The 23,940-nt window shown below is 33.0% G+C and overlaps 2 pseudogenes; both read left to right on the forward strand.

The window, feature by feature from the left end:
• The first annotated feature begins 14,494 nt into the window (after positions 1 to 14,494).
• On the forward strand, positions 14,495 to 21,125 carry LOC150033267 (uncharacterized; annotated as a pseudogene).
• A 218-nt stretch (positions 21,126 to 21,343) lies between these two features.
• Positions 21,344 to 22,624, forward strand: LOC150033268 (uncharacterized; annotated as a pseudogene).
• Positions 22,625 to 23,940: the final 1,316 nt, after the last annotated feature.

Consider the following 23,940-nt stretch of genomic DNA (forward strand, 5'->3'; position numbering starts at 1 on the left):
TCGATCTTTAGTGGAGTGACCGGCAGTTAACGGATGTTGGGTAATTTAATTAAAGAGTTTAATTAATTATCCGAGTACTATTGGAGCTTTAATCTACAGGTCCATAAGGTCCCCTCTGTAGCTCAACAGGGATTTAATTGAGAATTAATTTTGGATTAATTTAAATTTTTTAAATTAATTGAGGGAATTAATTATATATGATATAATTAATATAATGTATTTGATACTTTATAATTTAAGGTAATATGAGAGGAATTTGAATATGATTCAAATACTAATTATATGAATGAGATTCATGTAATTAAATATAAATATGATTTATATTGAAAGGAATTAAATATTTGGATATGATCCAAATATCAATTATATGGATGAGATTCATATAAGCGAAGTTAGTATAACTAGATTATATGTTATATTTGATATAACATATAGTGTATATATAATAAAGTAGTTATTATACATACATACATATATATATAATAAAGTATGTATTAAAAGAATACCACTCACCGTTAGTTAATAGGATTTTTCCCCTTCTCCAAATTCCCTGGGTCCCCCTGGTTTCTTCCTAGATCTCGAGCCTGTATTATCCCAATAATCAACTTAAAAGCTTATGTTTATGGTTAGAATAATCTTAGAATACCTTCTTGGCCCTAAACAACTTACAAACTCTAACTAATATGAAACTAGGCCTTTGAGTACTCCTGGACAGCAGTGGGCACAAGGTAGGCCTATCCTAGGGCAGTTGGGTGCATGGTAGCTCTTCTAGACACCTAGACTTCTCTGCTCAATGCATGGACTTCAAGTTGGGCGCATGGTTAAGTATGCTCAACGCATGACCTTCCTCCTCAACGTATAGGCCTCCCCTCGAAAACCCTAATTCTCTCCAACTCTTTTCTTTTGAATCTTCTTGGAGGAAATTTAAGTTGTAAGGTGAAATGAGACCTCCTCAGGGTATTTATCGGTGTTCAAGTTTGTCCTGTCACTTTATGTATGCTCCCAATGCATGACACCTCATGTGCATGGAAAACCTAGGAATCAACACTATACAAAGCCCAACACAACACCACTTGTTACCTCCTTCTCTCATGCAAGACTTAAGCGTTTTCACCATGCATAGGCCAACACATAGCTTCCTTTGAGGTGGCACTTCAACATCTTGCATGCCCTCCCATGCATCCACCTCATCCTTGGCTCAGTCCAATACCTCATTTGGTTAAGGCACGTACCTCACTTTGCTATCAATTTGACCTTGTTCCCCAAGTAACTCAAATCAATGCATGGTTCACTAGGTTTGGGTGCATGGTTCCCTAACCGTACTACCAACTTGTCTCCTTCTCATAACGTAGTTTCTTTCTTTGGGTTAATAGCATGGTTATGCATCTAACTATGTGTTTCTCACAAGGTATGCGTTCAACTTATGGCAAATTATGTTTTCTTGGTGTAACTCTGTCTCAAGGGATTGTCTTATGCTTCCATCTTGCCCTTCGTAGACCTAAAATGGAACCATAAGGTCTTTCTACGCATTCAACTCTTCTCCTATGCATCCAACTCTTCCCCATTCCATTCTTCCTTGGTTTTCAGCTCCTTCTCATAACATAGCTTTCTCATTTGAGTTCAAAGCATAGCCATGCATCTACTTTACCTCTCTTCACTTCAAGATATGCATCTATATAGCCATCTTTGCACCAACTTCATCATCTATGCACCCAATACTCCAATCTTTTAGGTTTCTTCCCCTTATAGAGTCATATGTTGTCCAACAGTTCACCACAACATCCCCCATGCATTCACCTTACTTCTTTATGCGTCCAACCCTAATTTCTCATTTGGTTGTGCATAGCTCAACGCATGGTTTACTCAACATTTAACCAATTCTTCTCTATGCTTTCACCTTGTCCTTCATCTCAATGCATGGTTCCTTTTTGTCCCTCATTTCAATGCATGATTCCTTATGCTCACAACATAGTTCCTTTTGCTCATATATAGCTCCTTATGCTCACAACATAGTCTCTTATGGTCATACCATAGCTCCTCATGCTCATAGCATAGTTTCCATGCATCCAAAATTGTCCAAAGTTTCTCTTAGAATGCACCTACCATGCTATGAGTTGAGCTTCCTTAGCTATACTAGGACTTCACCTACTATGCTATGACTATACTATCAACTATGCTATGACTTTTCACCTATGCTATGACTTACTTCCTCTGACTACACTATTAGTTGAAATTCTCCATTCTTTCCTATGTTATGAATCCAACTTTCATTCTCATAGCATAGTTTGGACACTTGGTCAATTTTTTTACTCCAATCTACTATGCTTCAAACACTTAAAAATTTTCCTAAATACTTTTACTTCCTCCAAAGCATAGTTTAGATACTTAGCCAAAAATTTTCCTTTCAAGTCTGAGTTCCTCTCCCAACTTAAGGAATCTTGTGAGGTTTCGAGTGTTACAAATATATTAGTGAATTATCAAGTGATTGCATGGAATGTTAAAATTATACTTATATTGTTATATATCTATACTAATTTGAGTATTGAAATTTTATACTAATGTATAAAGAAATGTATGGATTGACGGGATCTCTTTTGTGATGCAAGCAACTTATTTATGTCCAATAGGTATGTGACAATGTCTTTACATTTTCCATTTGTATACCCGCCAAAAAAAGGAAAAGAAATTAAGTTTCACTATTGATTGCATATTGTTTGTAATAATTTTTTAAGTTTCTTCTTTTTGTTCGTTCTTTAAAGATGCTTTTTGTTACCACATATTACATATTTACTATTGTTTTGGAGAATTTTGTTGAATATTTGTTATGATGGTTGACATGGACATATTGTAGGTAAATGTTATTACATCAATGCTCTAAATGTAAAGCATTTACCAAATTTGGTTATGGGCGTTCATACTTGTGGTATCGGTTATAAACTCTATGTTAGGCAAGATTGATGCATTGAAAAAATTGTTGACACTGGAAAGATTAAAAAAAAAAAAAACTTCTTATATTGTTATTATTGTCGATATTGATGTCTATAGTTGAACTCTAAACTTCATAATTGGTTTTCTTAACAAGTTTTTGTAAGAATCTATTGGAGCTGTGAAACCATGGAGCAACTGATATGTTTATAATATTTTTTGTAGGGTTAATGGTTAAACATGTATTTAAATGTACTCAGTTGTAGCTTATTATAAAACTTTTATCAATGGCTATTAGTCGATCTTTTATGTAAAAATATTATCAACTTCATGACTATTATATATATATATATAAGTATTTTATATTTGTATTGTTCTTGTGGTTAAATAACATTAATTCATTGTGAAGATCATATATCTAATGACAGGGTTAAAAAAAATAACTATCAAAAAATGTATTTTAGTGACAATACAAAGGTATAAAGATTTGAAATTCTATGACAATAAAAATATGTCATGATAGAATATTTTTTGACATAAAACATTATTCATATATTCTTGACATTGAAAAATGTCACGATATATTCCTTTTTGACATTGTATAACTATTGTCATGCACTATAATGCTACAAAACTAAGCAGATTTTGGGTTAATTGATGATAATGACAATGTGTCATAGTAAACTTAACAACGACAATTTGTTATTGTGAGTAATCATTCGTTGTTGACAATTATGTATTGTCAGTAAAGATTCAGTTATGACATTTTTTTAAAATTGTCATCAACTTTCATACCTTTACGAGGGATACCATGACAGAAAAATAACTATCACGAATTTTCATTATGAAATTTTTTAAATGTCATGTAACCATAGTTTTGTTGTAGTGTTAACAAGTAATATGCAGTAAAACACAACAAAATATTAGACATTTTCATGATCTCAAATAATATTTGTTGCTTCTACATTGATGCTCATTTTCTCTTCAGGAGATCTAAATGAATTTGCAACATATAAATATTTTATATTTTCAAGATTAATTTATCTTCTCAGGAGATTTGCATAGTTTGCTTCTACACATATTGTTCTAATTTTCATTTATTGAGACATGTTAAATTTCAAAAAGAAATTAAATGTACGATAGGTACAAGACATATACCTCATTTGTATCACATCTAAAATGTGGAACTTTTCTTTTAATCATTATATTACTAGTGAATTACAACGTACAATGCACGTATTTTTCATTTTTTAATTTTTTTTCAATAATTTAATTTAAAAATTATTTAAATAACGTAGTTGTATTTGAGATAATTTTTATGAATTCAATATATTTTTATACAATATAATTATGAATTATTTAATATTTATTTTGGTTATGTGCTATTTAAATTATTTAGTTTATTAGATTATTTTTTGTTTGTTTTAGCTTATAATGATACATCATTGTTAATATAATTAAAATGTAACTGAAAAAGTAAGTATTTTAACCATTGTTCCATGTAATACCAAAAAAAAAAAAAAAAAGGATAATGAACTAAACAACTTAATTTGCAGATTCAAAACTTCTTTATATATAATGTTTTTTATCCAGAGATCTTTTGATTTCACCATTAGTTTTGTTGTTGCCATAGAGATTTCTCTTGATAATGCTACATATAGTTGACGGTGGGAAAAGACATCCCGAGGAAGATAAACTCCTACGTTTGGGATTATCTGTCTTGAGCCTTATTGATAGTCATTGCAAAACAAAGTCTTATTGTGAATTATTTTCTCTTGAACTTGGATAGATATCCTTCGTCGTTTGCAGGATTCAATGGTATTCGTGGTAGAAAATTGAATAGTTTTTAGTTAATTGTATTTTCTTGATTTGATTCCAAAGGTATGATTTTACCAAACTTTCATTATTAGTCTGTTGTCTTGTAGCTCGTGAAACAACAGGTAACACTTGTCGAAAATCTCCTCCAAATTCAACAACCATTCCACCAAATGGTTCTGGACCATCCATATTATCTCTAAAAAGTTTTATCAACTGCTTCTATCGTGGCCTTTTTTGCCATCGGTGCCTCATCCTAAATAATTACTTTTGCTGGCCTAATCAATTTTGCCTTATTACTTTGCTTAGAAATACTGCATACAAATGACTCATTTGCTTGTAATGGTATATTAAATCTAGAATGAGCTGTTTGTCCTCTTGGCAAAATTAAAGCAGCAACGTCTGATGTTACTATTACAATTGTAATCATCTTTCTTGATCTTAGTAGCTAACAAAGTACGATACAAAAATGTTTTCCTAGTTCCTCCTAGACCATCAATAAAAAATACGCCACTTTTATTACTCACTATGCGAGCTTCTGGTCTTGATTCAACTTTGACGAAGCTTGAATATCTGTCTGATACTACAATTGATTTTCATCAACTATTTCTTTTATATAACAATTGTTTCCATCCATTGGCATATGTTTGATTTTTGGCAAATCATACATAGTGATTTGTTAGCACATTGACTCTAGGAATACTTTTATGTCTTTTCAAGTAGGTTGTCTTTGATATTCTACATTCTCTAGCTCATCTTTTCTATAATCTTCTGACAATTCATGAACTCTTTTTCCATTGACTATCAATAAGAACTCAAATGCTGTTGGTCCGTTTAATAACAAACACAAGTAATACGTTTCTTTATCCTTTGGATTTGCTCCTACAATACGTGATACAACTATTCCTTTTTTCCGCTCTTAAATTTGTTGTTGTTTGTCCCATACGTAATGTTCAGGAAATTCTTTCGGGGCATTTGTTTTCGAGACATGATCCCAACTAATAAATTTGAAGAAACTTTAGCTGAATACTTTTCTTGAGCTGATACCCATCTTGCATCTTGCATCTTGATAATCTCTTATTTCATCAATACTTTTATTGTCAACATCATGTGATATATATACTGCTGCTTTATCACGTCCCTTGTAAATATACTTTGTATAAATATTTAACTGCTTACAACCTTGAGCATATTTCGACATTAATGTGGCAATTGTATCTCAGAAGTAGGTATGGATTATAAGGCACAACCCATCGATTATCAAAAATCTTCTTTCTTAATGTTACAAAAAATTAATTTAAGTAGAAAGATATTTTTCAAGAACTAAATTCAGTAACTTAACCACTATTATGAAAGATATTATAAAAAATAAATATAACACATAAAAATTGATATTATTATAAATACCTGTGTTTCATCGTCCCTCCTCCTATATATTGGGTACGCGTCCTTTCCTTGCATTGTTTTCTAGAAAAATTGTCGTGGATAATGGAAATTACATTTTCCATTAATCATGCAAGGACAAGTTTTGTTATTTTCTCCACATGGGCCATTGTAGCATGTGCTCTGCTACAAAATTTGATATAGACTACGATCATATAACCGTGATTTCTTGGATTAGACTATAGATTTGTGACCACGGTGTATTCCAATGTAGTCTATAGTATATATCATGGTTAACGTTGGTGATGGTCTAAATTATATACCACATCTAACGTCAACCATGGTCTATATAGTCATAGACCATGACCATTAATTGTGGTCTATAGATAGACCACGACTTATATTAACCGTGGTCATAATTGATAAAATTGATTAATACCACACAAAAAAATAGTCTTGGTCTACCACTACAGACTATAGTTGACATCAGTTGTGTTATAAACCAATAGTTCATCCAAATTATATCAATTAAATGAAATCTTCAATTCACACGAATAAGTTCAACTTTAATCAACTAAAGTCCAATCAAATTATATACATAAATGAAAGATAAGAATATAGTAACTTAAAAAAGCACTAAACCTATTAAGCAGACTAAAACTATTATAGATCATTTTGTACATAAAAGTATTTTAATTTTGAAGAAATTGTTCCCACTCATTGTGTATTTCAGCAATCTCAACTTGAGCACGTGTCCTTCTTTTTCATCTTGATAAATTGAAAGAAAAGGTACAAAAGATAAATGTTAGTGTGAGAGTTTCTGAACCTAACTTAGATGACCAAACAGAACGCAAATATTCAGCAAAAATAAATCGAAAGCAGTAAAGAACGCCAAGATATCTAGTGGTTCGATCAGTTTGGTCTACATCCACTTTGAGAAACAACTTGAATTAATTTATTAATGAGCAATAAAGGAATTTACAAATTACAGATAATCAACGAAATCACCAATTTGTAATTTCAATATCAACTGATACCGAGAGAGACCCGCGCCTTTGAAACAATTCGTCCGCCGCTGTCCGTGGGTGTCGAGTTCTAACGTGGGTGAGCGTCCGCGGCGGTGGCGTGGGTGTTCGACAAGATTGTTGGGTGTCGGCTTCGTGGAAGTGCAGCAGCCGGTCGAAGAGCCGCTCGGCTGGACGGTGGGAGCAGCAGCCGGTTAGATCCGGTTTAGCATGTGGGTGCGCTGGTCAGCTCCGGTTTAGCGCGTGGGTGTGCCAGTCAGTTCCGTTTTAGCGCATGGGTTTGCTTGCAGATCTAGTTTTGGTGGTCCGCCGGTCAGAGGTGGGTAGCACTTGGGCTGTTTAGCAGCCGGTCAATAAAATGTGGATTGTTGGGAATGCGACCAAAGTTCCACATTGGTTAGATTAGAGGAGGATCATGGGTATATAAGTGAGAATGACTATCTCCATTGGTATGAGGCCTTTTGGGGTGAAACCAAAAGCAAAGCCATGAGGATTGTGGAGATAGTTTGAGGGTCGTTGTCCCTATCAGTTAGAATATAGAACTTTAAATTCTCATAATTACTCTCATTTTCTCAACCATGATAAAGGAATTTAAGAGTAGAGTGCTCGCATTAAACTAAACTTTCAATTTAAAGTAAAAACTTATATGAACTATTGACATATATTATACCACTAGAGATTTTAAGATTAAAAATTGAAGCCTTAAAAGTGATACGATGAATTGTTATTGTATGTTGCAAATGTGATAATTAATTCTTTTAGTCCTTGAAAGAACTAAAAGTTACAATATTCTAACTCTAACTAGAAGACAAATAACATCATAACAAGTTATTATATTATGATAATAAATTGACAAAATCATTGAAATAAAAAAGTTACAATATTCTAATTCTAACTAAAAAAAAATTAACATCATAACCAGTTATTGTATTAGGATAAAAATTTTTTTTTACCTTCTTTAGAGACAAAAATGAGGTTCTCCTATAATGAGACAACAAAACAACCAAAATCAGAAACATGTTCAGGATATTTAATTATTTTTCAATTTGTGCCTATTAAAAAATACATTTAAAAAAAGAACTAAGAATGTATACTAAATATTACTAACATGTTTCAACAACACAACAAAAAATGTTGAACAATTAGACCCAACAACTAGAAATTAAAAATCAATTTGAACAATTATGAGAGAAAGCAAGAATAACCTAAATGAAGAAATAGTGAGAAAAACTTGAACAAAGTGGATTGATGTTGAATGACTTTATTATGTTACTTGATAGAGAAATTGGAGACATTCTAACTAAATGGATTTCTAATTCAATCCAACTATCACAAACAATATTGGTCAACATTAAACTCCAAAAGACTAAAGAAGTTTACTAGATGGATTTCTAATTCAATAGGGTAGTGGGGAAAGATAGTGGTTTCAAATTTCATAGGGGTGGTTTTAAGCCACATATAGAAATACCTATTTTTAGTATAAAAATGGGTAACACCAATACAACCATCATTTCGTGATTTTTTTGTTTTTTACAGCTAGTGGGATTTTTTTAAGTGAAAAATTTTAAATATTTGAAAAATATGATATCACTATTTTAACCTATAAATTTAATTTTAATCTCACATAAAATTATCATTAGAGAACATTTTATTTTTATGGTACAAATGTTGATTTTCAACTACAGTATTTTTAAAATATAGTTTTAAGATAGATATTCAACTGCGGTATTAACAAATTATTTTTAAGTAAAAGAATACAAACAATACAATCTAACCATAGATTAGAATTCATATTTGTCGTGGTAAAAAGTTAAGATTAGACTTTCTATGGTTGTCAGTATAGTCTTTAATTGGCTTTTAGACCACAATTTTTATTGAACATGATGTAAAGTTAATTTTTACACCACAATTTTTATTGCTTGTAGTGTATAGTTAGTTTTTACACCATGGTTTTTATTGATCGTAGTGAAAAATTAATTTTTACAACACAATTTTTATGTTTGTAGTGTACAATAAGTTTTTACACCATGATTTTTATTAACTATGGTATATTGTTATTTTCCCACTATGATTTGTATTGATTGTGGTGCAAAGTTAATTAGTACACCATAGTTTTTATTAGTTATGGTACAAAGTTAATTTTTACATCATTATTTTTTTTTTATCGTATTTCAAATGTAGTTTTTACACTATGATTTTGGTGGACTATGGTACAAATTTAATCATTACACCATAGCTTTTATTGATCGTGATGCAAAGTTAATCTTTACATCATAACTTTTCCTTAATCATGGTGCAAAGTTACATTTTAACATCATGACTTTTTTATCGTGGTGCAAAGTTAATTTTTACTTTGCACCATGACTTTTAGTGATCGTAGTGCAAAGTTAATTTTCATACCATAGTTTTTATTGACCATGGTGCAAAGTTAATTTTTACACCACGATTTTATTGACATTGTGCAAAGTTAATTTTTACACCATGACTTTTACTAACCATGGTGCAAACTTAATTTTACACCACTATTTTCAAAACCCCATCGTCCATAACATATCTTTAGACTATGGTTTTTAATTTCAATATTACCAGCATGTGCATGTGTGGGAAACCTCGTTCTTTAAATTCAATCAAACATATGAAAGCGGCAACTTTTCCAAAGATTTCCTTGCGGACAATTTGGTCTTTTAAGTCCATTAACTTTTGTCTAAATACTCTAAGTTAGATATGGTCTATCTTGAGATTGTTGCCTTTCCGTTAGTTCTTTTATTTCCTTCCTTTCATCATTGTATGTCATTGTTATGAAAAGATCTGGCTTTCCTGTGGACCACCAATAAATGTTGAAGGTAGAACGACATGTTTTCCAACCTTGTCTCTCCTGCATTTACAACATCAACAATCCCCTGATACAACTCAGAATGAATTCATGATTGTTGTGTTTTATTGAAATCAAGCCTGGTTGTTTCAAGCTTTATGTACATATCAACAATATATTATTGGAATACTCGTCTGGCTAGAAGCAATAATGATTGAGTAGATGATCGTATTTGCAGCTTTAAAACAATAATATTCTCTGCATGAAATTGTGGGCGAGCGAAGTTTTGAAGTTCCTATGAAAATTGTTAAATAAAATATTATATATTATGAATGTTATACTCACAAGAAATTTAAGCACATATAAGTTGTTAAAATTACTATGACAAAGTAAACAAATCTTGATTTTCACTATTCATTATATTGGACATACGGATTGTCTTTTAAAAATTCTACCAACTTTTCAGTAATACTTTCACTCAACCCAACATCTCTTAATCTTTCCATACGATTTTGAATTTCGTTCATGGTATCATAAATATATAGTTGAAAGAATATTGGCTTCTCGCTTGGTAACAGACTTAGGAGGTCGTGATATATTTGTCCTTGTACTCTAAATGCGTAAACTTCTTTATGTGAAGAAGCTACACCTCTATCTAAATTTACACCAAAGAAAATACTATTATAAACCAAAATATTCTTCCTAAATAAAACTTCTTCAGATTGAGTCGTAAATAGATGAGCAAGGTGTTTAGGTACGATAGTTTCAGCAAGATGTACCCAGATGATAAATTTTATTATTACAAATGAATGCACGTATTAACTAAAATGTTTAATAGAAACTGACCATTGAAGCAGCGAAATGATGGAGTCTCATGCTCAAATTTTATTGCCTTACAAAATGTACATGGTCTTAACTTTTTTAGCTCATGTATAGGATAGTGAAACAGGTGTTCAAAAGATGTATATTAAGTTAGTACATCAAAATAATTTTTTAAAAGAAATATCTATATATGAATTTTGAGATATAATATAATGATAAAACATTACCTAGGATTTCATTATGCCACATTGTTTAAAGCAAATTATTCATAATTTTAATAGTTTAAACTTTAAAAATATATATACATTTCACGTTATTATATATATTATTGTGTTATCTATAACTATTTAAACCTCACATTTAGTTTTGTTAGTTTAGTTTTAAATTATTTTTAAATATTCAAAATATAAAATTTTAAATAATTAAATAATGTTTGAAAGAATATAATTTTATATGACATAGAAGATTAATCCATTGAAAAGATTATTTAAGTTAAAACGAAAAACAAAAGTTTAAAAAATAGAAAATTTGTAAACAAAACAAATTTTCATAAATCAACATTTGCACTCTTTCTTTCTTAGGCATTTATTTTAAGTACAATTAAAAATTAAACAATCTATTTGTAAGGAGCCTCACAAAATGAAAAACTTTCTCATCCTAAATCTTACTTTTACACACTTTTCAATAATTATCTTCTTATCCCACATGTAAAAAAACATTTGGTTTCCAAGATTATTCCAACCTATTTATATATGGAGTCCCACAAAATGACACCTATCCTTATAGGTGTCAATTGTTATGAAACATTATTTAAACCTAACCTATACTTTAGTTTTAAACTAACTAATGTAATCAAAAGAATATAAATTTATATGACATTAATTAATTGAAGAGATTATTTTCAAAATCATATAATTAATTAAAATTAAAATCAAAAAACAATTTTTTTTAAAATGGAAACTTTGTAGACAAAATAAAATTTCAAAACTTGTCATTTGCTCTCTTTTTTTTTCAGAGGCCTTTCTATTAATTATAATTATTATGATTAAAAAGTAGACCATCTATTTGTACGGAGCCCAAGAGTCACACCTAAAATCCACACATTTTACCCCCTTGTGTTAATCCCAAATGGTGGCAAAGAGTCAACCCCTAATTAAAAAGTAAAATTATCTTCTCACCTTAAATCCTATTTTTACATACTTCTCAATAATTATCTTCTTATCTCATTCATTTTCTGTTTTTGATTTTTGATTTTTAGTTGTTAAAAAACGGATATGTTTGGTAACTAATTCACTTTTTGGTTTCTTAAACAAGAAACTTATTTTTTAAATCATGAAGGAAAATTGAAAACGAACAAAAGCTTTCAAAAATTTGTGTTGGTTTTTTAAAAAGCCCATCACTCTTCAGAGCCCTAAAACACAACGCGCCTCCTCTTTCCTTCTCGAGCGCCTCCTCATTCCTATGTTCAAGAGCCTGAAATGGTGTTCTTCCTCTCTTCCTCTCTTTCCTTCTCACTGGTAAGCTTCAATTTATCTTTTTTCTTTCTTCTTTTGGTTTCCTTTTCATTCAAGAGCTTGAAATGGTGTCGATTTGATTTTTCTGATAGCATCAAGTGGCGATTGAAGCTGTGTTTCACGGTGGTTTAGCTTCTAAGGTATTTTTGTTTTATCATTTGAAGCAAAATGAACCAATAGTTCATTTTATTATTTATTTCAAAATGAACTAAAGCTCTTGTTGAATGAGAAATTTTGACGAATCACGAGTTGTCACATCATCAATGAAAATTCGAGCCTATTGGAAAAATTATAAGTTGGATTGGGTCGAGTAATTAAAGTCGCTTGGGTCCAACCCAATTTAAAACCATGGTGAAATTTTAGGCTAAATTAAATAAGCTCAAATCCAGTATTTTGGCCTAATAACAAATGGGCCCAAGCCCAACTTTAGCCCAAATCCAATTTTGGTCCAGTAAAGTAATTAGGCCCAAACCCATATAAGGCCCATGAGAAACATCTAGAGGCATTATCTCTTCATTTGGGGGGAGAGGAGAAATTAAAGGCAAAATCTCTCTGAAGATCTGAAGTTTGAAGCTCCATGGATCTGAAAAACATAACTCCTCCAAAGTTTTGAAGATCAGAAGACACTAAAACTCTGAAGATCAGAAGACATGTCAATGCTCTGAAGATCAGAAGACACTAAAGCTCTGAAAATCAGATGACATATCAAAGTTCTGAAGACCAAAGTCCTTTGAAGATACAAGCATTCTGATCATGCTTAAATACTGAAGTCCTTTGGAGATACAAGCATTCTGAAGACCGAAGTCCTTTGGAGCTACCAACATTCTTCCAAGATTTCAACCCCAAGATCATCATGCGCTTCGCTTCCTCAAATCAAGCATATGGAAGAACATAACTCCTCTAAAGCTTTGAAGATCAGAAGACACTAAAGCTCTGAAGATCAGAAGACACATCAAAGCTCTGAAGATCAGAAGACACCAAAACTCTGAAGATCAGAAGACATATCAAAATTTTGAAGATGGAAGTCCTTTGAAGATATAAGCATTCTGGCCACGCTTAAAGACTGAAGTCCTTTGGAGATACAATCATTCTGAAGACCGAAGTCCTTTGGAGATACAAGCTTCCTCAAATCAAGCATATGCATTTGACTAAGAGAGAGTCAGAGGATCAAGTACTAGAGATCAAATCACATCACATCAAATCAACATCAACATCAACACCAACTCAAGTTCAACTCCACGAAACAAATTTATCTGGAAGCCTTGTACAAACACTAATTCTTCAAGAAGATCAACAAGCCCAAAGGCCGATCGTCCAAAAAGATCCACAAGTCCAAAGGCCGATCGTCCAAGAAGATCATCAAACCCAAAGGCCGATCATCCAAGAAGATCAACAACCTCAAAGGCAGATCATCCAAGAAGATCAACAAGCCCAAAGGTCGATCATCCAAGAGGATCAACAAGCCTAAAGGCCGATCATCCAAGAAGATCAACAAGCCCAAAGGCCCATCGTTCAAGAAGATCATCAATCTGATCATTCAAGAAGACCATCAAGCCCAAAGATCGATCATCTAAGAAGACTAACAAGCCCAAAGGCCCATCATTCAAGAAGATCAACCAGCTTAAAGATTATAGTTCATTTTGAAAGCATAAAAATACAATGTATTAGAGATTGTACTCACTTTCCACAAAATTAATACAAATACAAAGTTCAAGTTCCACGAAATAAATTTCTATTGAAATCTCGTGTGAACAGCTCTGTTCTTCATTTTATCATTTGAAGAGTTAAATTGATGTTCTAAGTTGTGTTGGATTGTTGGATTTTTATATTGCTTTCTTTTTGGTTTTATTATTTATTATTATTATTATTATTATTATTTTGTTTTGGATTCTTTTCTTTCAAACACTTTGGTGGATTTTCTTTCAAACCCTTTCTTTTGGTCCTTGCAATTTGGGGTGTTATGTTAATGGCATCTAGAAGGAAAATGAACCCATAGTTTCTTATTGTTACATTTCAATCATTCTTGTGTCTATAAATTATTACAATTATAGGAGAAAATGTCATGAAAACCCATAATTTCAACTTTCAATGTAAGGGGTTCTCTTTATTGTTTTTCCATATATGGATGCTTGAATTTTGGTATTTATAAATAAATAGGTAGGACTAAGCTTTGTAAGATTAATTATGTTTTAAGAATCATGACAAGTAGTTATATTGATGATGTTATTCAAATTGGTGGATCTAAATAATGTGCACCATGGTCTTTCAAAAATGAAACACTTTGCATAGATTTGATGGAGGAGGAAGTTGTGAAAGGAAATCAACCAACCATAGCTTTTACGAAAACTAATTGGAATCACATGAAGGAACAACTACTTGCTAAGATAGGATATAGTTATACACATGATCAATTGAAAAATAAATACAATAACCTTCGACAACTTTATAAGGATTTCAAAAGTTTGTTGAATGATATTATCGGAAAAGGTTGGGATCTTGTGTTGAGGACCATTGCAATGGGGCAACCTTGTTAAGGTATTATACTTTATATTAATTTTTTTTGATATTATTATTATTTGTTACTATTTAATAATGCAGTGTTAAATTTAATAGGTTAACAAGAGAGCTAAAAAGTTTAAAAAGAGTGGTTGTCCACGTTATGAGAAGTTGATGAAGATTTACGGAGATACAATGGCAATAAGATCTTATGCTCATCCATCAACAAAAGTTCCATCTTATAATTCTGAAGATGAAACTAAAACTATGAGTGATACTTGTGAGAGTTTTCAAACCTAACTTAGATGGCCAAATAGAACGCAAACAATCAGCAGATATAAATCGAAAGCAGTAAAGAACGAACACCAAGATATATAGTGGTTCGACCAGTTTGGTCTACATCCACTTTGAGAACCAGCTTAAATTAATTTTATTAATGAGCAATAAGGAATTTACAAATTACAGATAATCAACAATTCACCAATCTGTAATTTCAATATCCACTGATACCGAGAGATCCGCACACAACGTCACCTCTGAAACCGAGAATAATCTGCTGCAAAACAGCCCAAATCAAGTGTGCTACCCGCCTCTGACTGGCGAACCACCAAACAGAACCCATGCCAGACTCCCAGCCTATACAGCGTAAATCGAGCAGCCGTCGGACGCAATCGTCCACCATTGGAACCACACTGAGCACAACCACGGTCGGACGATACCCATGGTTGACCCCAGGCTCTGGATGGCAATTAGTGCGTCAGTCGCCTTGGCTGCTGCACCTCCCTCTGCATGTGTCTCCACAAGAACCGGCGGCTTCCCTCTCTACCTTTGTCCAGACGACTACGGATCTGCCGGCTGCAGCGTTCGGCTTTCTTCTCTAGCAGCTACTTCCCTATCACTTCTCTTAGGCGGCTGCTCTCTCCTTAGCAAAGAGACACACTAATTTTTTTCAGCCCTAATCAACACGATGGATATATTTACAAAATTTCCATTTGCCCATAATTACCATAATGCCATTGGACCTTTAATTTCACCAAAAATCCAATAAAACCCACTTAAATACCTTGTTATTTTCTACAATTCTCCTTCATAACAAGAATATTTAAGTGCCAAGTTGATTCTTCAAAGTTCCTATCATCCAGATTTAATATTCAGCCCATCTAATAGGTATTTAAACCTATGGGCTGGAAGAACCTTGGTTAATCTGACAAATTCTCAACTGTATGAGCCTTGACCAGTTCAACATCTTTCTGGGCCACAACTTCTCTGATAAAATGAAATTTGACATCGATATGCTTAGATCGTTCATGATGAGATGGATTCTTCGCAAGATGAATAGTACTCTGGCTATCACAACGGATGATAGGAATGAACTCCTGTGACAACAACTCACCAACTATCCTTTTCAACCACACTGCCTCTTTCATAGCTTCACCCACTGAAATATACTTTGACCTAGTAGTAGACAAAGCAACAACTGACTGTAGAGCAACCTTCCATCTGACCACATTACCAAACAAACGAAAAATATGACCTAATAGAGACCTTCTTTTGTCAAGGTCTATAGCATAATCTATGAAGCCTTCCAACAGTACTGATTTATCACAATCCTTGCTAAAACAAAATGATACACTAGCACTACCTTTTAAATATCGAAGCACCCATTTAACTGCATTCCAATGCTCCTTCTCAGGATTTGACATAAACCTACTTATCATACTCATAGCATATCCCAAGTCAGGCCTAGTACAAATCATCAAATACATAATACTTCCAACAACATTACAATAGGGAATGTTAGCCATCTCTAACCTTTCTTGTTCAGTAACAGGACACTGAGATGAAGAAATCCTAAAATGAGATGCTCTTGTCGAAACTGCCTTACAACCAGACATATTATACTTCTTAAGCAGTTTATGCATATAACTCTCCTACGAAATGGTTAACAAACCTTTCTCCCTATCTCTTTTCACATCCATGCCTATGATCCTTTTTAGTTCACCTAAATCTTTTGTCTCAAATTCACTACTCAATCGTTTCTTGAGATCACAGATTTCAGAATAATCCTTAGACACTAGAATCATATCATCTACATACAGAAGTAGATAAGTATATGTACCTTTCTGAGATAGTTTCCACTACACGCAGGCATCATATGAGCTCCTGTGAAACCCCTGCTTCAGAATAAAGGTGTCAAACCTGATATACCACTGTCTCGACGATTGCTTTAGTCCATAGATGGACTTATGAATACGACAAACCATGTCTTCCTTTCCTTTCACCTCATAGCCCTTAGGTTAAGCCATGTAGATCACTTCCTCCAATTCACCATGAAGGAAAGCTGTGGTGACGTCCATCTGTTCAACAAACATATCAAAGTGAACAGTAATAGATAAAATTAATCGAATGGACGAATGCCTCACTACCAGAGAGAAAATCTCATGAAAGTCAACTCCCTCCTTTTGAGTGTAGCCCTTGGCTACCAGTTTAGCCTTATACTTAGGCTTGCTGTCACCTCCTGTACCTGGTTTGATTTTATAAATCCACTTTGACTGAATGAGTTTCTGATTAGGAGGCTTTGGAACTAGTGACCATGTCTGATTCTTCTGCAATGAGAACAACTCTGCTTCCATAGCACCATTGCATTGTTCATTCGAATCAGATACAATAGCCTCCTCAAAAGTAAGAGACTCTGCTTCAATACTGTCAACTGCACAAGTAAGAGCGTAAGCAACTAAATCAGCATAACCATACCTCATAGGAGCCTGTCTCACCCGCTGAGGCCTGTCACATGTAAGCTGATAGTTCTGTAGGTCACTGCTACTTAAGCTTTCTTCACCGAAAGCTCCCTCATCAATCAAAGTCCTCTACAGTTGAGGCTGTCTACCATCAGAATTGGATGATTGATCACTGAAATCACCTGAACTAATTGATGGTCGTGCTTTAGAATCAATTCTAACCCCTGCCTCAGCCTGATCAACTGTCTGCTGTTTCTGCTGCTCTTTGACACGAAATGACATCCCTATTTCATTAAAGGTCACATCTCTGCTATAATAAATTTATTTCTGCCCTCTTCCAAGCACCAAAGTTTTTATCCTTTAACACCCTGAGGATAGCCAATAACATACATTTCAGTGCCCTCTTATTTAGCTTCCCTTCCTTAACATGGGCATAAGCTGAAATCCAAACACTCTGAGATGATCCAAGCTTGGAGCTTTTCCTGTCCATATCTCTTGAGGAGTCTTTATGCCTAAAGCGGAAGACGAACTCTTATTAATAAGATAACAGGCTGTTTGGGCAGCTTCCCTCCAAAACTTCAAGGGTAATGAAGCATTTGTCAAGAGACATCTTGTACGCTCCATAATTGTCCTGTTGAACCTCTAAGCTAAACCTTCTACTGTGGAGTGTACGTAATAGTGAAATGCCTCGTAATTCCCTCAGATTTGCAAAATTTATCAAATTTTTTATTCACAAATTCTAAACTGTTGTCTGTCCTCAGATACTTCACCTTCCTGCCTGTTTGGTTCTCAACCTGCTTTTTCCATTCAAGAAATTTCCTAAAAGCTTCATCCTTTTGTTTCAGTGGATACATCCATATCTTCCTTGAAAAGTCATCAATGATCGACATAAAGTATCTCGAACCTCCCATAGAAGGTACCTTTATAGGACCCCACAAATTTGAATGAACATAATCTAAAATTCATTTGGTAGAATGCTTCTCTTTCCCAAACTTCACTCTGGTAAACTTTCCCATTATGTAATGTTCACAAAATGGGAGTTCAATGTCTTTAACTCCTCCAAGAAAACCTTGTTGTGAAAGAGCTTGAAGACCTCTTTCACTCACATGAGCTAGCCTGTTATGCCATAACATAGACTTATCTGTTTCTTTCCTAGATGCAATACCAACACTACCTGAAACTGCAGTACCCTTCAACACATAAAGACCATTCCTCAAGGTCCCCCTCAGCTTAACCAAAGAACCCTTGATAACCTTCAGAACTCCGTTCCTAGATTTATAGGAATAACCTGCTTTATTTAATTTGTCCAGAGAAATTAGATTTCGTTTGAGTTCTGGAACATACCTTACATTTGTAAGAATTCTGATCATTCCATCATATGTTGCAATTCGAACTGACCCAATTTCTTTTACATCACATGCACCATTATCACTAAGCAAAACTGATCCCCCATCATTTTCCTGAAAGTCAATCAAGAAATCCCGATTAGGAGTCATGTGAAAACGTGCACCCTGAATCCATGATCCAAACATTCTGAATGTCCCTGCTGGACACCATCAAGACCTCTGCTGAATCAGACCCATCAGTAACATTTGCTGCACTAGAATCCCTTGCATGCTTGCTACTTGATGCTTTCTTGCTCTTATTCAATGGACAATTTTTTCTAAAGTATCATTCTTTATGATATAGGAACACTTTTTGGTTTTTCCCTTTGATTTTGACCTAGATCTCAACTTTTTCCCTTTCCCGTTCTTTTTCTCACTTCTGCCTCTGGCCATGAGTAACTCTCCATCCTTGCGTTCCTTTTCAATCTCAAGGTTTCTCGTTCTCAAGGCATCCACACTATATCCATGGATAATGAATCCCGTCCATATTTAATAGCTGCCTTAACTTCTCGATACGATTCAGGCAAAGAATTTAGAAGAATAACTGCTTGATTTTCATCCGACATCTTCTCACCGATGTTATTGAGATCAACTATAATCTTCTGGAATTCATCTAGGTTCTCTTCTAAGCCTTTACTAGAGTCCATCTTATATCTAAAGAATTTCTCTTTTAGATATAATTTATTTGGCAAGGACTTAGTCAAATAAAAACTTTCTAATTTATTCCACAACTCCGCTATAGTAGTGACCTCATCTACTAGCCTAAGCACTCTATCTGACAGATAGAGAATTATCGTTGAATAGGCAATCTCATCCATATCCTTTTTTCGGCTTCTGTATTTGTTGGTGGAAGGTCATTTTCGTCTAAGATTTTGGTTATGTACCAGAATAGCCCTAATCTTTTTTCTTCATAACCCGAAATCACCTTTCTCTTCAAATTTAACAACTTCGAACCGTGTAGACATCGAAGCCATCTGTCAAATTAATTCCAACAAAAATATCCTGAACAAAGAATATGCCAGCACACTACCACACACCCTCCTTGGATCACAAACCACTTGTAAGAGCTTTTGAACCTAACTTAGATGGCCAAACAGAACACAAACAATCAGCAGAAATAAATCGAAAGTAGTAAAGAACGAACATGAAGATATATAGTGTTAACATCAAGATATATAGTGTTCGACCAGTTTGGGCTATATCCACTTTGAGAACCAGCTTGAATTAATTTTATTAATGAGCAATAAGGAATTTACAAATTACAGATAATCAACAATTCACCAATCTACAATTTCAATATCCACTGATACCGAGAGATCCGCCTCTGAAATCGAGAACAACCCGCTGTAAAATAGCCCAAATCAAGTGTGCTACTCGCCTCTGACCAGCGAACCACCAAACGGAAACCACGCTAGACTCCCAGCCTACACGCCGTAAATCGAGCAACCTCCTCGTCGGAACCACGTCGAGCACAGCCACGGTCGGACGATACCTACAGTCGATGCTAGGCTCCAGACGGCAATCAGCGCGCCGATCGCCTTGGCTGCTGCACCTCCCTCTACGTGTGTCTCCACAAGAACCGGCGGCTTCCCTCTCTACCTCTGTCCAGACGGCTACGGATCTGCCGGTTGCGATGTTCGGCTTTCTTCTCTGGCGGCTACTTCCGTATCACTTCTCTCATGTGGCTACTCTCTCCTTAGCAAAGAGACACGATTTTTTTTCAGCCCTAATCAACAAGATGGATATATTTACAAAATTGCTATTTTCCATAATTACCAGAATGCCATTGGTCCTTTAATTTCAAAAAACCCAATAAAACCCACTGTTATTTTCTACCATACTCTTACAAACAATGAATGTTTTGGTCAAAGTAACATGAGCAAGAAGTCTAAAAAAAAAGAGGAGCATTGCGTGATACTATGACATCTTTTATAGATACTTATGTTGAGAATTCATAGATAAGGAATGATATTCTTTAGAAAAGACTTTTTGGATCTTCATTAGGTGATGCTAGTGAAACTTCATCAAAACCAAAAGATTGCGTTGATGAAGAATTAGATATATCCTTAGAAATTTTAAATAACACGAAGGATATTGATGATGAAACTTATACCAAAGTATTGAGGCGTTTGATTGAGGACAAATCTTGGAAACTAGCATTCCTACGTATTCCTAAATCTAGGAGACGAGAATTTATCAATTACCTTTAGTTGAAGTTATATCATTTGTAGGGATAATATTTTGTGTGAGGAAATACTTAGTTTGTTATTATTGTCAAGTTAATATAATGTTTATTTGTCATCTTTTGTGTAAGTAAAGATGTTTAGTTTGCTATTTGACTAATTGTATGTTGTTGTTGATACGATTACATATACTTTGTGTTTGAAAGATTTTAGCTTTTTTTATTAGTCCTTTATGTTATTTGAACATGTTAAACAGGTAGTATTAATTATGAATTTACGTCACAATTATTCGGAAGATCGCTTACTTTTTTGATAATGATGTGGTGAATTTGTTTGAAGAAAATGAACACATGATGAATATATCTTGATATATTTTTGTTTATTAAGGAAAGAATTGCATAAATCACAATTGCTTAGACAACCGTATAGAACTTCTACGTTTAAAGATCATGACTACGTGATTGAGTTCTTAAATGCCAATGAAACAAGATGTTATGGTTGTTCTAGGATGAAAAGAGATGTATTTGTAGCATTTTGTGAAGAGTTAAAAATACCACTTATCTAAAAGCTTCTAGATACTTGACTATTCAAGAACAAGTTGTCATATTTTTGTTTATTATATTACATAATGAAAGGAATTGACTAGTAGCAGAAAGATTCCAACATTCGGGTTACACAATCTCACGATACTTTAATCATATTCTAAAGAAAGTTTGTCAGCTTGGAACTAATGTTACCTATTCTTCGGTATTTGACATTGTTCCTCCAGAGATAATGTTCATATCTAAATACTACCCCTTTTTTAAGGTAATCTTCTTGATTAATTCTTATTTTATATGTTATTGCAATGAAAATTTGTGTGAAATAAATAGTTTTTTTCTAATAGATTGTGTTGGTGCAAAATAGATTGTACTCACATTAGTGCTTCTATTCCACAAGATGAGCAAATTCCATATCGTGGTAGAAAAACAAGTCCCACATGGAATATAATGTGTCTTTGCTTTTTCGATATGTGATTTATATATGTGATGTTTGGTTGGGAAGAAACAACAAATGACTCTCAAATGTTTCTTGAATGTATTAGAGATCCTGCAAATAAATTTCCAATGTCCATAGGAGGTATGTAACAATATATAGGTTTTTTTCAAACTATAGTCTTTTTATCTGACTATTGTTTTATTGATTAAAAGAATTCTTGACTAAACATATTGACATCATCTTATTGATTCTGGTTACAATAATATGCCTGGATTTTTATCACCTTATCGTGGAGAAAGATATCATTTGCGTGATTTTGAAGATGAGAAACGTCAACTACGAGGTAAAGAAGAGTTGTTCAACTATCGTCATTCATCACTTCGCAATGTGATCGAGAGGTGCCTTAGGGTATTAAAGGCTTGATTTCCTATTTTGAAGCCAATGTCCCATATCCTTTGTCCACACAAAAATATATACTCATAGCATGTTGTACAATTCATAATTTTATTAAATTGCATGATAGCTGTGATGAGCTTTTTAATGAATAACATAATGGAGACTCAATGGTCATTGAAGAAGAAAATACGCAAAATGGAAGAGACATGTCGCAAACCCTTATTAAGATAAATGTGAGTTAAAATCAACTTAGGCGTATGACTTTGGTGAGGGATCGAATTGCTGATCAACTTTGGATGGTAGCTCAAGCACGACATTGATTGTTATTCTTGCAAATTTTGTGTTTTAGTTTTGTTAAATATTATGAATATTTGTGTCATTTTTTAAGTTTTCAATTTATTTTCTATTTGGCCTCTTAGACATGTTTCTTCTATCATTTTTTCTTTAATTGATTAATGAAAAGTATATAGAACATTTTTATTTTAGTTGATGGGTGGTTACAATGAAAAAACTTGAACGAGTTCTGGGCCTTACATATAATTAGATGAAATAATATTATAAAATTAGCTTACTATCCAGTATATAGAAACAAAAATAAAAAGTGATTGTCAAATCATTCTTTTCTTAATAAAAAAATTGGAAACCAAAAACAGTTACCGAATAAGTTCTTGTTTTTTGTTTTTCAAAAACAAAATAAAAATCCGTTACCAAACATAAATGGTTTTTATTTTCAGAAAACAAAAATTAAAAAATAGAAAAACCAAAAGCCAAAAACTGAAAGGTGTTTCCAACCTTGTATGGAGTCATAAACTTATTCATAGAGAAACCTGTATTTTTTATGCATTAGAAATTTGACCGTATGTATTATAAAACATTATATTATTTAAAGAAAATTATTCATAATTTTAATATTTTAAACTTTAAAAATATATATGCATTTCATGATAGATATATATAATTTTATATGACATAGTAGATTAATCTATCGAAAAGATTATTTCTATATAAATAATATAAAATTAAAACTACAAACAAAAGTTTTAAAAATAGAAAATTTAAAGACAAAATAAATCTTCAAATCCCAACTTTTGCGCTCTTTTTTCTTAGATATTTATTTTATTTATAATTAAAAAATAAATAATCTATTTGTATGGAGCCCCACAAAATGAAAAACTATCCTCTCTCTCAACCCTACTTTTACACCCTTCCCTTTGAAGAATCTCTTTTGTTTCTCTTATTATTGATTTTTTTTTTTTAATTTTTTTAATTTTTCTTCTATTTGGGTTGAAGAAATTGTCCCCAACCTTCAATCCCAAATTTGGACAATCTTCCACTGCTTATTGAAAATTTTATTTTTTTTTCTTTAGTTTTTCCTCAAATATAGGTTTTTATTAAATTCAAATTTTCATTCCCAATTTTCTCTTTTCTCTTATTGAAATTTTCAACTAAATTTTCTTTTTTATTGAAT

This window comes from Benincasa hispida, chromosome 10 (genome assembly GCF_027475165.1).
Source record: "Benincasa hispida cultivar pf3 chromosome 10, pf3_genome.v1.1, whole genome shotgun sequence".
In the NCBI taxonomy this organism is placed as follows: domain Eukaryota; kingdom Viridiplantae; phylum Streptophyta; class Magnoliopsida; order Cucurbitales; family Cucurbitaceae; genus Benincasa; species Benincasa hispida.